Source organism: Gossypium arboreum, chromosome 11 (assembly GCF_025698485.1).
Source record: "Gossypium arboreum isolate Shixiya-1 chromosome 11, ASM2569848v2, whole genome shotgun sequence".
NCBI classification, from domain to species: Eukaryota; Viridiplantae; Streptophyta; class Magnoliopsida; order Malvales; family Malvaceae; genus Gossypium; species Gossypium arboreum.
In genome coordinates, this window is record NC_069080.1 from 28,009,536 (window position 1) to 28,023,946 (window position 14,411).

The 14,411-nt window shown below is 38.5% G+C and overlaps 2 non-coding genes across 2 annotated transcripts; one reads left to right on the forward strand and one right to left on the reverse strand.

Annotated features, from left to right (window-relative positions):
- Positions 1-2,031: 2,031 nt before the first annotated feature.
- Positions 2,032-2,138, forward strand: LOC128285076 (small nucleolar RNA R71). The gene has a single exon (XR_008275491.1). It is a non-coding gene; the product is annotated as a small nucleolar RNA R71 (small nucleolar RNA).
- Positions 2,139-4,844: 2,706 nt separating this feature from the next.
- On the reverse strand, positions 4,845-4,951 carry LOC128284777 (small nucleolar RNA R71). The gene has a single exon (XR_008275199.1). It is a non-coding gene; the product is annotated as a small nucleolar RNA R71 (small nucleolar RNA).
- Between the last annotated feature and the right edge of the window lie 9,460 nt (positions 4,952-14,411).

Genomic DNA, 14,411 nt, shown 5'->3' on the forward strand with positions numbered 1-14,411 from the left:
CCTCCTGAGAAGCGCTTATTTATAGTCTAAGCTTGACTTACCTCTCTTGTTGCGTGGTCATGGTGGTTCGAGGAGTTTACACTCCTCATCCCTACTATCAGTTTTATCAACATAAGGTTTAAGACGAGTCCTATTTACCTTGAACGTGCCGAATTTGGGATGAATTACCTCGACTGTACCGTATGGAAAAATGCTAAGTACCTTAAGAGGGATATCTTCATTCAGTTCAGAAGTGGTAATACGAGGGTCTGCTGCATCTAATAGCACTTTGTCTCCAACCTTAAGTTGATTTTGGGAAAAATTTAGCTTGTCATGGCGTGGTTTTGGTTTATCGTGTGTTTTCAGTTCATGTGTTCGCCATTCATCTAGTTCCTTGATTTGTAGCCTTCGTTCTTCATAGATAGGTCCTTTGTTGTTTCTTGAACATGGCTCATGTATGTTCTTCGAACCTATTTCCTGCAAAGTAGGTTGCACCACATGGTCAGTTTTAGTAGGATGATTTATACCACCACCTTCAATTTTCGATGTGTTACTTGAATCATGAGCTTGAAGGGTGATTGTTTCGTCCCCTACACGAAGTGTGAGTTCACCTGTGCCAACATCAATTATTGTTCTAGCAATTGCTAAAAAGGGCCTCCTTAAAATTAAAAGAAGGTTACTATCCTCTTCTATGTCTAGAACAACGAAATCAATTAGGAATATAAATTTGTCAATTTTATCGAGTACATCTTCAATAATGACCCTAGGAAATCTGATTGTTTTATCAGCTAATTGAATACTCATCCTAGTTTGTTTGGGTTTCCCAAGACCTAGTTGCTTAAACATTTTGTAAGGCATGACATTGATACTAGCCCCTAAATCAGCCAAAGCATTATTAACATGTACGCTATTAATTAAACAAGGAATCGTAAAACTCCCTGGATCTTTTAATTTGTTAGCCAGCTTATTCTGTAGTATGGCTGAGCAAACCGCATTTAGCTCTACATGCGACGCTTCATCCAACTTTTGCTTATTTGTTAAAAGCTCCTTTAAGAATTTGACTGCGTTTGGCATCTATGAAAGAGCTTCAATAAACGGTAAGTTTATATGTAATTCTTTAATAATTTAAGGAATTTACCAAATTGTTCATTTGTGCAGTCTTATCTTGTCGCATTGGGATATGGCACACGAGGTCTGTACTCTTTACTTACCGGTGTTTGTTCACTGTGGTCTTCCTCACCTCTGTTTTTAATTACCACAATTCCTTGCCTCGGTCCTGGTTCAGGTTCCACTAACCCTTCCTTTTCTTGGATGGTAATTGCGTTGAGTTGTTCCCTTAGGTTAGATTCAGTGTTAGTCGGTAGGCTACCTTAGGGTCATTCATATATTAATTTGGTGAGCTATCCTATCTGAGTTTCGAGCCCTTGGATCGATGCTTGTTGATTCTTAAGTGTTGTCTTGGTATTCTAAAAATGAGTTTCTGACCCCAAGATGAATTTTGTTAGCATCTCCTCAAGGTTCAGCTTTTTCTCTTGTTGGTAGGGTGGTTGTTGGAAGCATGGAGGTGGTGGTCTCTGATTCCCTTGGCCTCCCTATGAGAAATTTGGGTGGTTCCTCCAACCTGCATTGTAAGTATTACTATAAGGATTATTTTGAGATAGAGGATTATTACCCATGTAATTTAACTGCTCGTTCTCCATGTTGTGGCCATAGGGTGGGTATTCTGAATTGCTTGATCCACCTCCACTTACTTTGCATTGCATTACTAGGTGAACCTGTGAAGAACCAAGAAAACCTTCAATTTTTCTATTCAAAAGTTCTACTTGATTAGAGAGCAGGGTGATCGAATCGACGTTAAAAATGCTGGCTGTTTCCGTTGGCTTTGTCCTCATGACTTGCCACTGATAATTATTCAGTGAAATCTCTTCTTTAAATTCATAAACATCTTCTGGTGTCTTATTATTGATAGTTCCACCAGTAACTACGTCAATCATCTATCTAGTCGAAGGATTCAGGCCATTGTGAAATGTTTGAACCTGTAGCCAAAGTGGTAACCCATGGTAAGGGCATTTTCGCAAAAGGTCTTTGTATCTCTCCCATGCATCGTAGAGTGTTTCTAAATCTATCTGCACAAAAGAAGAGATATCATTACGTAATTTAACCGTTTTAGCCGGCGAAAAATATTTTAATAAAAACTTTTCGGTCATTTGTTCCTAAGTAGTGATTAACCCTCGTGGTAACGAGTTCAACCATTATTTAGCTTTGTTCCTCAATGAAAAAGGAAATAACCGAAGGCGAATGGCATCATAAGAAACGCCATTGATTTTAAAAGTGTCACAAAATTCTAAGAAATTCGCCAAATGAGCGTTTGGGTCCTCGTCTTGCAAACCATCAAACTGAACAAACTGTTGAATCATTTGAATGGTGTTAGGTTTCAGTTCAAAATTATTCACACCAATAGCAGGCCTAACTATGCTCGATTCAGTTCCTGTTAAATAAGGTTTAACATAATCATACATAGTACGTGGAGCAGGATTCTGATTTACTGGATCAGTGGCAATCGCAGGAGGTAGTGGATTTTCCTGGTTTTCAGCCATCTTCTCAGTTGTGGTTGAAGTATCGTCCTCTTGCTCTTCTTCTGTTTATCGTAAGCTTCGCCTTATTTCTCTTCAATTTCTGTGAACTGTTGATAAACGCCAAATTATACATATCTATACCCCAAATACTTAGCATATTTATGGATGTTTATTACTAGATTTGTGGATTTTGGTGCTCTTAATCCGGTTATTTCATGTTTTGTACTCAGGAGAGCACCAAGAGTCGAAAGGAGCTAAAAACAAGCTAAAAAGGGACAAAACAGACCAAATCGAGAAGATGACACGGCCTAAGCCTTGCCACACGGGCATCTAACACGCTCGTGTCCTTCGAGGGTATAGACCAAGGTTTTCACGATTTACACGGCCTGGCCAGTGAGCCCACACGGTCGTGTGTAATTCAACGGATCAAACACGGCCTGGTAATCATGTCACACGGTCATGGCACACGGGCATGTCCTTTTTTCAAAGAGTTGTATTTTACACGGAAAAGGGTACTTAGGGAGGAAGAAAGCTAATCCAAAGCCTATATAAACACCCTAAGTGTGTCCTAGAAGGAGGCCGCTCTTTCCAGAACTTTTTTGGAATACAGAACCACGCGCCAGGAATTACTTGAAGAAAGCCAGGCGATCCATCTCAAAAGCCGGTTACTCTAAGATCAAGATCTCTCGTAATTCCTTCGGGGGTTTTAGAGTTTTCTTTATGTTTTGTTATTTTCATACTCTTGAGATGTACTCTTATTTTATTATGAACTAAACCCTTTAGATACCTAAGGGGGTAAAACCTATGATGGATCTTGTTATTATTATCTGAACTGTATGATAAATACTTGATTTGTTCTTAATTATGTGTTCTTAATGCTTGACTTAATATTCCGCATATTAATTCATGATTTGATGTGTTTATACAGAGGAGGAATAGACCCTGCCTAAGAGTATATTTGGCATAATTAAGCGAAGTTGATCGAACGCCTAGAAATAGGGTTACAAGATTTTTCCGGATTAGGGTGAAACCTAATATGAGAGTCCATAGAGTGATTTACTGCTTCCCTAGGGGTTTTAATTAAGAAAGAAATTTCAATTAATTCAACTGAGGGAAAGAAATTTCAATTAATTCAACTGAGGGTTAGACGTTATTAGTCTCGAAAGGGATAATAACATAGGTTAGGGAGTCTCACAGATCAAGTCAAGTGAATAAATCATCCGGTTCAGAGTCAGATAACAAGTGAAATCTAGGTGGATTCCTCCTTGGGTGTCGTCTTTATCAATTGCTTTTCTTCAAGTCTTTTTCCAAATTTTCTCTTTCCTTTAATTAAATCAGTTAATTAGTTTAAACAATTACTTAATTAAAACAAACCCTTTTATTCTTAGGCTAGATAATAAAAAGATAGTTATTACTAGTACTTTTGGTTCCCTTGGGTACGATATCCCGATTTTGCCATTACTATACTATTGTTTGATAGGTGCACTTGCCTTTTTGTCGTGATCATAATAGTTAGTCTAGGTTTGATCTTCATTATAAATATTTATTACTTGTTACGAATCACACGATCAAGTTTTTGGCACCGCTGCTGGGGAACTGAAATATTAGGAACACTAAATTTTTATTACTTTAGTCATTTATTTTTCTTGCAATTTTATTTTATTTTATTATTTATTAATTTACTTTTTTCTCTTTCTTGGTAGGTTTTTATAGTTTGTGACTAGAAGAAACCCATCAGGACCATTACTCTTTGACAAAGAAATCGATCGTGCAATTCGCAAAAATCAAAGAGAAATAAGGCGTAGTTTACGCTACACGGAGAACGATCGAGAAGACGATACTCAAACCCCAACCAACGAGATGGCTGAAAACCCAGGCGATCAGCTGCCTCCTGCAATTGCAGCTAATCAAAATCCTTCTCCACGTACTATGTATGATTATGCTAAACCTTCTTTAACAGGAACTGAGTCTAGTATAGTTAGACCTGCTATTGCTGCGAATAATTTCGAACTAAAACCTAACACAATTCAGATGATACAGCAATTTGTTCAGTTTGATGGTTTGCAGGATGAGGATCCCAACACGCACTTGGCAAATTTTCTTGAATTTTGCGATGCATTCAAAATCAATGGCATTTCTGATGATGCTATTCGTCTTCGGTTATTTCTCTTTTCACTGAGAAACAAAGCTAAACAGTGGTTGAACTCGTTACCACGAGGGTCTATCACTACTTGGGAACAAATGACCGAGAAATTTTTACTAAAATATTTTCCGCAGGCTAAAATGGATAAATTACGTAATGATATCTCTTCTTTTGTACAGATGGATTTAGAAACACTTTACGATGCATGGGAGAGATACAAGGACTTACTGAGAAGGTGCCCTCACCATGGGTTACCGCTTTGGCTGCAAGTTCAAACGTTCTACAATGGTGTGAATCCCTCGACAAGACAAATGATTGACGCAGCTGCTAGCGGAACCATCAACAATAAAACACCGGAAGATGCCTATGAATTCATAGAGGAGATGTCACTGAACAACTATCAGTGGCAAGTTATGAGGACAAAGCTAACGAAAACAGCCGGCGTCATCAATTCAGTCACCATGCTCTCTAATCAGGTAGAACTTCTCACTAAAAAGATTGATTGTTTTCTTGGTTCTGTACAGGTACATCCAGTAATGAGGTGTGACTCAAGAAGAGGAGGTGTACATATAGAATATCAATCTTTCAATCCCACAATCGAAGAGGAACAAGTCAACTATATGGGTAATAATAACTTTAGATCTCAAAATAACCCATACAGTAATACTTATAATGCAGGTTGAAGGAACCACCCAAATTTTTCCTGGGGAGGTCAAGGAAATCCAAAGCCACAAAATCCTCAGGGTTTTCAACAGCCACTTTATCAACAGGAGAAAAAAACTAAACCTTGAAGAGATGCTTTCTAAATTCATCTCGGTGTTAGAAAACCTTTTCCAAAATACCGAGACAGCACTTAAGAATCAACAAGCATCGATCCAAGGACTCGAAACTCAGATAGGCCAGCTGTCCAAACTAATCTCCGAACGACCACAAGGTAACCTACCAAGTAATACTGAACCTAATCCGAGGGAACACCTCAATGCAATTAGCACTCAAGATACGAAAAGATTCATTACACCTGAGCCAAAAATACAGCAAGACAACACGAGGAACAAAGGACGAGAAGAGGTAAACAATAATGATCCCAAATAGGTAAGTACAAATCATGAACCTCGTGTGCCATATCCTAAAGCGATGACGAAAGATAGAACAGAAGAACAATTCGGTAAGTTTGTCAAACTCTTAAAGAAATTACATATTAACTTACCCTTTATTGAAGTTCTTTCGCAGATGCCCAACTCAGCAAAATTCTTAAAGGAACTTCTGAGAAATAAAAGGAAATTAGATGCTACATCACATGTGGAACTCAATGCAGTCTACTCAGCTATTCTAAAGATTGAGCTACCTAACAAATTGAAAGATCCAGGGAATTTTACAATTTATTGCTTAATTGGTAGTCTATCTGTGAATAATGCTTTAGCTGATCTAGGGGCAAGTATAAATGTTATGCCATATAAAATGTTTAAACAACTAGGCCTCGATAAACCCAAACAGACTAGGATGAGCATACAATTGGCTGACAAAACAGTTAGATTTCCTAAGGATATTATTGAAGACGTTCTCGTTAAAATTGATAAATTTATTTACCTAGTAGACTTCGTTGTCTTAGATATGGATGAGGATAACGAGGTACCTCTAATTTTAGGACGACCATGTTTAGCAACTGCCAGAACCATTATTAATATAGGCACAGGAGAGCTAACACTTCATGCAGGTGACGACGCAGTAACACTCCAAGCACGCGACTCAGTCAAAACCTCTAAGACTAAAGATAATGCTATAAAAACTGTCGATGATAAAACTAATATTCAATCGTCCTTGCAGGAACTTCCTCGAACAAAGACAACAGAGACAGTACGCTACTATCATGAAGAGAACAAAGATGTCCATAAAGAACGAAGACTACGGATAGAGGAGCTAGATGAATGGCGAGAACACAAACCGAGGACACATGATAAACCGAAACTACGCAAAAACAAGCCTGATACCTCTCCTAATCAGCTTCAGGTTGGCAATACAGTCTTACTAGATGCCGTTGATCCTCACATTGTCACCACCACACCAAATGAGGAAATCCCTCTTACGGTACTTAGTATTTTTCCGTTTGGTACAGTGAAGGTGAGTCATCCCAAGTTCAGCACTTTTAAGGTAAACAACACCCGTTTAAAATCGTATTTTAAAATTGACAACAGGAATAAGGAGTATGAACTTCTCGAACTACCATGATCATTCAACGGAGAGGTAAGTTGAGCTTAGACTATAAATAAGCGCTTCTCGAGAGGCAACCCGAGCATTAACATATTTTGATTTCTTTATTTTTATTTTTATTTTCTCACACTTCGAATCAATTAACTTAATCTTTGAATTACAAAGTTTTTTAGCACACACAGCCAGGCACACGGGCGTGCCTAAAGCCGTGGCCAAATAGGGGAAGAGACACGGTCGTGCGATACGACCGTGTTGAAGCAGGACATGATTTCCCCAAAACATGGGGTACGATAAATCCCCACGGACGTGCAACATGGCTGTCGGTGAACTTGATAGGAACATACGAGCGTGGGAATGAAAACCCACGGGCATGCCAGGGACAAAGCTTGATTATGTTTCTTCGACACGAGCGTACGACACGCCTGTGCCATTCAGCCTTGTACAACAATACACGGGTGTGCTACCATAACACACGGGTGTGGGAGAAGTGAACAAAGATAGGCACGGCCGTGCGCCATGGCCGTGTGCCACACATGCCCAAGATACACAGGCGTGGGACAGTAGTCGGGCACGACCTAAATTGAAAAATTCGAAAAACACAAGCTCACCCTCAAACTACACGGGCGTGGCCCTAGGCCGTGTGACGCTCTCCTATATAAACAAACCACTGTTCATCTTCTTTCCCCTTTCAAAACCCTAGCCGAAAACTCCTCCTCCCCACTCCCTATCCTTATTCTGGCCACCATTCCCAAGATTCCCACTTCCCCAAACCTCAAACCACCCTAAAATCCATTCCCCTTGCATTAATCCCCACTTTCCCCTCTCTATACCCTCCATTTTTCCCCCACACGGCTATACCCCCGCGTCACACGCCCGTGAGTCGCTATACCCTTTGGTTCACTTTCTCAATTTTATTTTTTCCAATTTGTATTGCTACATTAGTGTTCTACATGCTTTACATAGATATTGTAATATTTTGATTTAGACAAGTAAAGAATTTGCCTTAGAATTTCTATATTTGAATTATTTAAGCCACTAAATAGCATATACTAGTTTTGGGCATCTTGCTTAACTACCGATGTATCTTGGATTCTATCAATGCTCATATATTTACAGGTACATTATGTCGCCATCAAGAGGAAAGAAGGCCACGGTCCCATCCTCAAAGAGACGTAGGGGACCGAGTTCTTCTTCGGTGCGTGCTATAACCAAAGTTTGGCACCTGTTCCTTGAATTTCCACAAGCTTCGCAGGAGGAGCTATTTCAGATACTACTAGCACGACCCATCTCTACAGGTCGCTGCATTGACTGGGCTGCCGTAGAGCAAGTTTAGCTCTCTGACGCCATCCGCGCCCTCCTGTCCACAGACCCATGGGAACGGTTCTTCACTATTATCGAGCCCACTTATTTAGAGTTAACTTTAGAATTATGCTCTACTTTTCATTTACAGGTGGTGATGACGAACAATGACGACCCAAGCACCATTCACTTCCTATTAGGCAGTCTAGTTTGTTCGATGAGTGTCTCAGAGTTTGGAGTTGCCTTGGGACTTTACATCGATGAGTTTATGGAGGAGGAAGACATGAATGCACTACCACGCAATATCCACATCTCCCCCTCCTTGTGTTGGAAGGCTTTGGTACCACTCTCTTCCATCTACGACCCCAGCCGCTCGAAGGCCTCAGTTCTCCCCCCTTCCCTACGATATCACCATGCCATATTGGCACACACCTTGACCGGAAGGAGAGAGAGCACCAGCGTCATCACCACCCATGATGCCTACTATTTATGGTGCATGGCGAATGCACACGTGACCGACTTATCATACTTCATTGCTTTCGCCATTTGCCATCAGACCGAGTGGCATAGGAAGGGAGTGATCTCCATCGGCCCCTACATGACGCACCTTGCCAGACACTTCGGCTTCCTCAACACCATGGCCAGTCATCAGCGCTTACCCTGATAGGTCAGATGTCCCCACAGGGCATCACGACTATGTTACACATGAGGATGATCGAGCATCGACGTGGGACCGATCCTCCTCAGTACTGTCTCTCGCATGCCATTGATGAGAAGGATCTTGAAGACATCCCTAATGATCTTCCCCCACAGCATGAGGAGCTTTCTACCGCGCCACCTAGGGAACGACCAGCTCATGCAGCTACTTCATTGGCACACCTTTCCGACCGACTCGCCCATTTCGAGCAGTATTGCATTACACAGTTCGAGATGATCCACGAGCGAGATCGGCGACGGGACCGACAGATGGACGATATGCAGGCCATGATGCAGCAGTTATGCCAACACTTCCACATCGCCACTCCAGCACCACCACTTGAGGGCCCCACCGACGAGGATCATTGACTTCTCCTTTTTTATTATTTATTCTTATTTTTATTTTATTTTAGTTTTAGTTTTAGTTTTCTTTTGATTTTTATTTTCATTTCAATTTTATTATTTTATTTTGAAAGACATATCTATATTAGTAAATTTTACTTTTTCCATTTTCTGGTATTTCTAACAAGTAATTCCACTACGCTCTCTTCCACACCAACTCTTAATAAACTCTTCATGATTCTACAGACTTTCAAGCAAAACTGCTAGGAATATTTTACGGAATGAGGAAACAAAAAGGAAACAATATCTCACGAGTGCCATGTTCAATGACCCAATTTCTTCATCTAGCCAAGAACAATGCCAGCCACCACTTTCCCCGAACACTCCATCCTCAGAATCGAGCTCCACATCCATATAACAGGGAGTTTCACCTCCTTTTCTCTTATGATTTTCTTTATTTTGAATAATATATCTTTGTACATTGAGGGCAATGTACATCTTAAGTGTGGGGGGTGAATATGAAACCTAACTTTTTGCATTATTCTCAAACCCCTAAAGTTGGTCTTGTGCTTAAGTGATTTTTTCATAATCTTGATCGAATAAATTCTGATTGATCTATAAAAATTGTTGGTATGTCATGAATTAGACCATGGGAATTATGCATGATTATTTGATTATAGGACATTAGAGAATCGAGCATGATAAGTTGATATTTTGAAAACTAATTTTTTTTTAAGTATACAGGAATAACATCAAAAACCCAATTTTTTGGTGAGATTTTTGAGCCTTTTGAGCATATAGCTTTTTTTCTTGTTCACTTCTTTTGTGGTTTGAGTGTGTCAACATTGAACTGTTATTCTAGAACTTGCTTCGATGATACATATCGAGATCACACGTATGATTTGATATACTGAGATGATAAAGGCACTTAGGATTTAATCCATTTACTCCATAAAAAGCCTTCCCACATAATTAAACCCTTAGTGAAATCCCTTGAGCCTACTAACCCTTTTTCATTGATTAACCCTCATCATTAACCCATTAACCCATTATTGTTGAAATCCTCCTCCTGAATTTGACCCTTTTTATTGAGATTGAATTTAATATTGTTACCTCACTATGTTCACCATTTTTTGTTACTGAATCATGAAGTATGATTTCTATATTGTATCAACTTGATTTGTTCTTAAAATAAAAAATAAATAAATAAAATAAAACTCAGTATTATATTGCAATTCTCAGTAAGCTAAAGTTGTCATGAACTCATGTAAAATAGTTCTAGATATTTGTTTGTGGTTCAGTAATTAAGTTTTTGATAGTGGGGTAATATATTGAAATTATCTCGATTCTAACCTTTGTCTCTTCAGCTTGTATCCATACCTGTAACTTAAACCCCGTTACAACCATGCAAAGACCTTTTGATTAGTGTATCATATCATTTACAAGTGGTGGAGATTTGATTTCCATGCAAGCCTATGGTAATAACTTTTCATGTTAGACAATCGAGTGCTTAATCTTGAACCTTAAACACTTTGAGTGATTTGAGTGAATCTTTAGTGAGGATGTCGTCTCTTGTATATTTAGGACTAAAGTTAATTACTTAGAGGAAGGAGATTACCTATGATTTTATTATCAAAATATTCGATTTAGATTGTTTGAGGCTTTTAATGCCCCTATAGTTGAATTCTCACTGTATGATTTTCTGTGGAATAACTTGTAACATTATCAGTAATGATTATATGATTGAGAAGAATGAATTCTAGCAGTAAATGAGAATTTTGCTTGAGGACAAGCAAATGCTTAAGTGTGGGGGTTTTTGATAAACGCCAAATTATACATATCTATACCCCAAATACTTAGCATATTTATGGATGTTTATTACTAGATTTGTGGATTTTGGTGCTCTTAATCCAGGTATTTCATGTTTAGTACTCAGGAGAGCACCAAGAGTCGAAAGGAGCCAAAAATGAGCTAAAAAGGGACAAAACAGACCAAATAGAGAAGATGACACGGCCTAAGCCTTGCCACACGGGCATCTCACATGTCCGTGTCCTTCGGGGGTGTCGACCAAGGTTTTCACGATTCACACAGCTTGGCCAGTGAGCCTACACGGCCGTGTGTAATTCAACGGATAGAACACGGCCTGGTAATCATGTCACACGGCCATGGCACACGGGCGTGTCCCTTTTTCAAAGAGTTGTATTTTACACGGAAAAAGGGTACTTAGGGAGGAAGAAAGCTAATCCAAAGCCTATATAAACACCCTAAGTGTGACCAAGAAGGAGGCCGCTCTTTCTAGAACTTTTTTGGAATACAGAACCACACGCCAGGAATTACTTGAAGAAAGCCAGACGATCCATCTCAAAAGCCGGAGTTACTCCAAGACTGAAGATCTCTCTCAAAATTCCTTCAAGGGTTTTAGAGTTTTCTTTATGTTTTGTTATTTTCATACTCTTGAGATGTACTCTTATTTTATTATGATCTAAACCCCTTAGATACCTAAGAGGGATAAAACCTATGATGGATTTTGTTATTATTATCTGAACTGTATGATAAATACTTAATTTGTTCTTAATTATGTGCTCTTAATACTTGAGTTAATATTCTGTGTATTAATTCATGATTTGATGTGCTATGCAGAAGAGGAATAGACCCTGCCTAAGATTAGATTTGGCATAATTAAATGGAGTTGATCGAACGCCTAAAAATAGGGTTACGAGATTTTACCGGATTAGGGTGAAACCTAATATGGGAGTCCATAGAGTGATTTACTTCTTCCCTAGGGGTTTTAATTAAGAAAGAAACTTCGATTAATTCAACTGAGGGTTAGACATTATTAGTCTCGAAAGGGATAATAACATAGGTTAGGGAGTCTCACGGATCAAGTCAAGTGAATAAATCGTCCGGTTCAGAGTCAGATAACAAGTGAAATCTAGGTGGATTCCTCCTTGGGTGTCGTCTTTATCAATTGCTTTTCTTCAAGTCTTTTTCCAAATTTTCTCTTTGCTTTAATTAAATCAGTTAATTAGTTTAAACAATTACTTAATTAAAACAAACCTTTTATTCTTAGGTTAGATAATAAAAAGATAGTTATTACTAGTACTTTTGGTTCCCTTGGGTACGATATCCCGATCTTGCCATTACTATACTATTGTTCGATAGGTGCGCTTGCCTTTTCATCGTGATAATAGTTAGTCTAGGTTTGATCTTCATTATAAATATTTATTACTTGTTACGAATCACGCGATCAACTGTGCGATCGATCTCACTATCAAACAGTAATGGTCCTGATGGGTTTCTTCTAGTCATACACTATAAAAACCTACCAGGAACGAAAAAAGAAAAATTTAAATTCCAAAAAAAGTAAAATGGCTAAAGTGATAAAAATTGAGTGTTCCTAATATCTTAGTTCCCCGGCAACGGCGCCAAAAACTTGGTATGTGATATTCGCGACAGGTTTTAAAAATTTATAATTAATCATTCTTGAAACTAACTATTATCACGATGATGGCAAGTGTACCTATCGAACAGTAGTATAGCTTTAGCAAGACCAGATTGTCGAACCCAAAGGAACCAAGAGTACTAATAATTACTTCCTTTTTATTATCTAGCCTAAAAATTAAGGGGTTTGTTTATCTAAACTAATCAACTAAAATATGGATGCACAGAGAGAAAATTGGGGAAAAGCTTTTGAGAAAACTCGATTGATTAAGACAATACCCAACGAAAAATCCACCTAGACTTCACTTGTTATTTGACTCTGACTCAGACAATTTATTTATTTGACTTGATTCGTAGAAAGCCCTAAGTTATATTATTATCTCTTTGGAGACTAATAACGTCTAACCCTAGGTTGATTAATTGAAATCTCTTTCTAATTAACACCTAGTGTTGCATTAACTCATTCTATGGACTCCCTTATTAGGTTTCACCCTAATTCGGAAAAAAACCTGTCACCCTATCTTTAGGCGTGCAATCAACTCCGCTTAATTATGACAAATTTACTCTTCGATAGAGACTTTTCCTCCTTTGAATAAGAGCATTAACTTGAATCAATATCCTGGAATATTAAAACAAGAATTAAGAACACATAATTAAGAACAAGTCAAATGCTTATCATACAATTCAGATAATAATAACAAGATCTGTCTTAGGTTTCATTCCCCTTAGGTATTTAGGAGGTTTAGTTCAAATTATGAAAGAAAACATCTCAAAAGAATAAAGATAACAAAACATAAAGAAAACCCAAAACCCCTGAATGGAAATTCAAGGGAGATCTTTAGTCTTGATTATGAATCCGGCTTTTAAAATGGATCAATCGGCTTCCCTTGAGTAATTCCTTACCTCCTGCTCTGTGTGTCCATTATAAGTGCCTCCTCAAGTGTTTAAATAGGCTTTTGAATGCCTAAGAGCCCTCAAAAGTGGCCTTTTCCGAATAGCATTATACTTGGGCTTGACAGGGACACGCCCGTGTTACACGCCTGTGTGCGATTACTCCAGCCCATGGTCAAGGCTGTTAAATAGGCACAGGCGTGTAGTCTATCCGTGTAAATCATGCTTCGATCCTGCCAAATGGACACGGCGGTGTGGCTTACCCGTGTGAGGAAGTCTAGGCCGAGTTAATTTCCCATGTGGGTCCATTTTCTCCGTTTTTGGCCCGTTTCTCGCTCTTTTTACTCTCATATGCTCACCTAAGTATAAAACATGAAATTAAAGAATTAGGAGCATCGAATTCACCAAATCTAAGGAAAACCATCCATAAATGTGCTAAGCGTGGGATAAAAATATGTATAAATTACGGTTTATCACACCTTATATGTACTACCCATGTATCCAATGATATTTTCAATAGTTCAATGGGCTAAGTTATGATACGAGACATTATGAGTTCGAAATGAACTATTACCGGTATATACTTAGAAGTACATCAAAATGATATTATATGATATATTGAAACATGAGAGGGATTGTACATGTATGCGAAACTTGCCTACTGATTATGTACATCCATGTTTATTAGTTATTGAAAGTGTTACATGGCTAAAATGTTAAGGATATGTGTTTAGGCATTTGCCCAACATAATTTGGATAAGTTTTATATGCTTACCTTATATGCAATTGAATGGTAAGTTAATTTCCATGTTATACGAACTTACTAAGCTTAAATG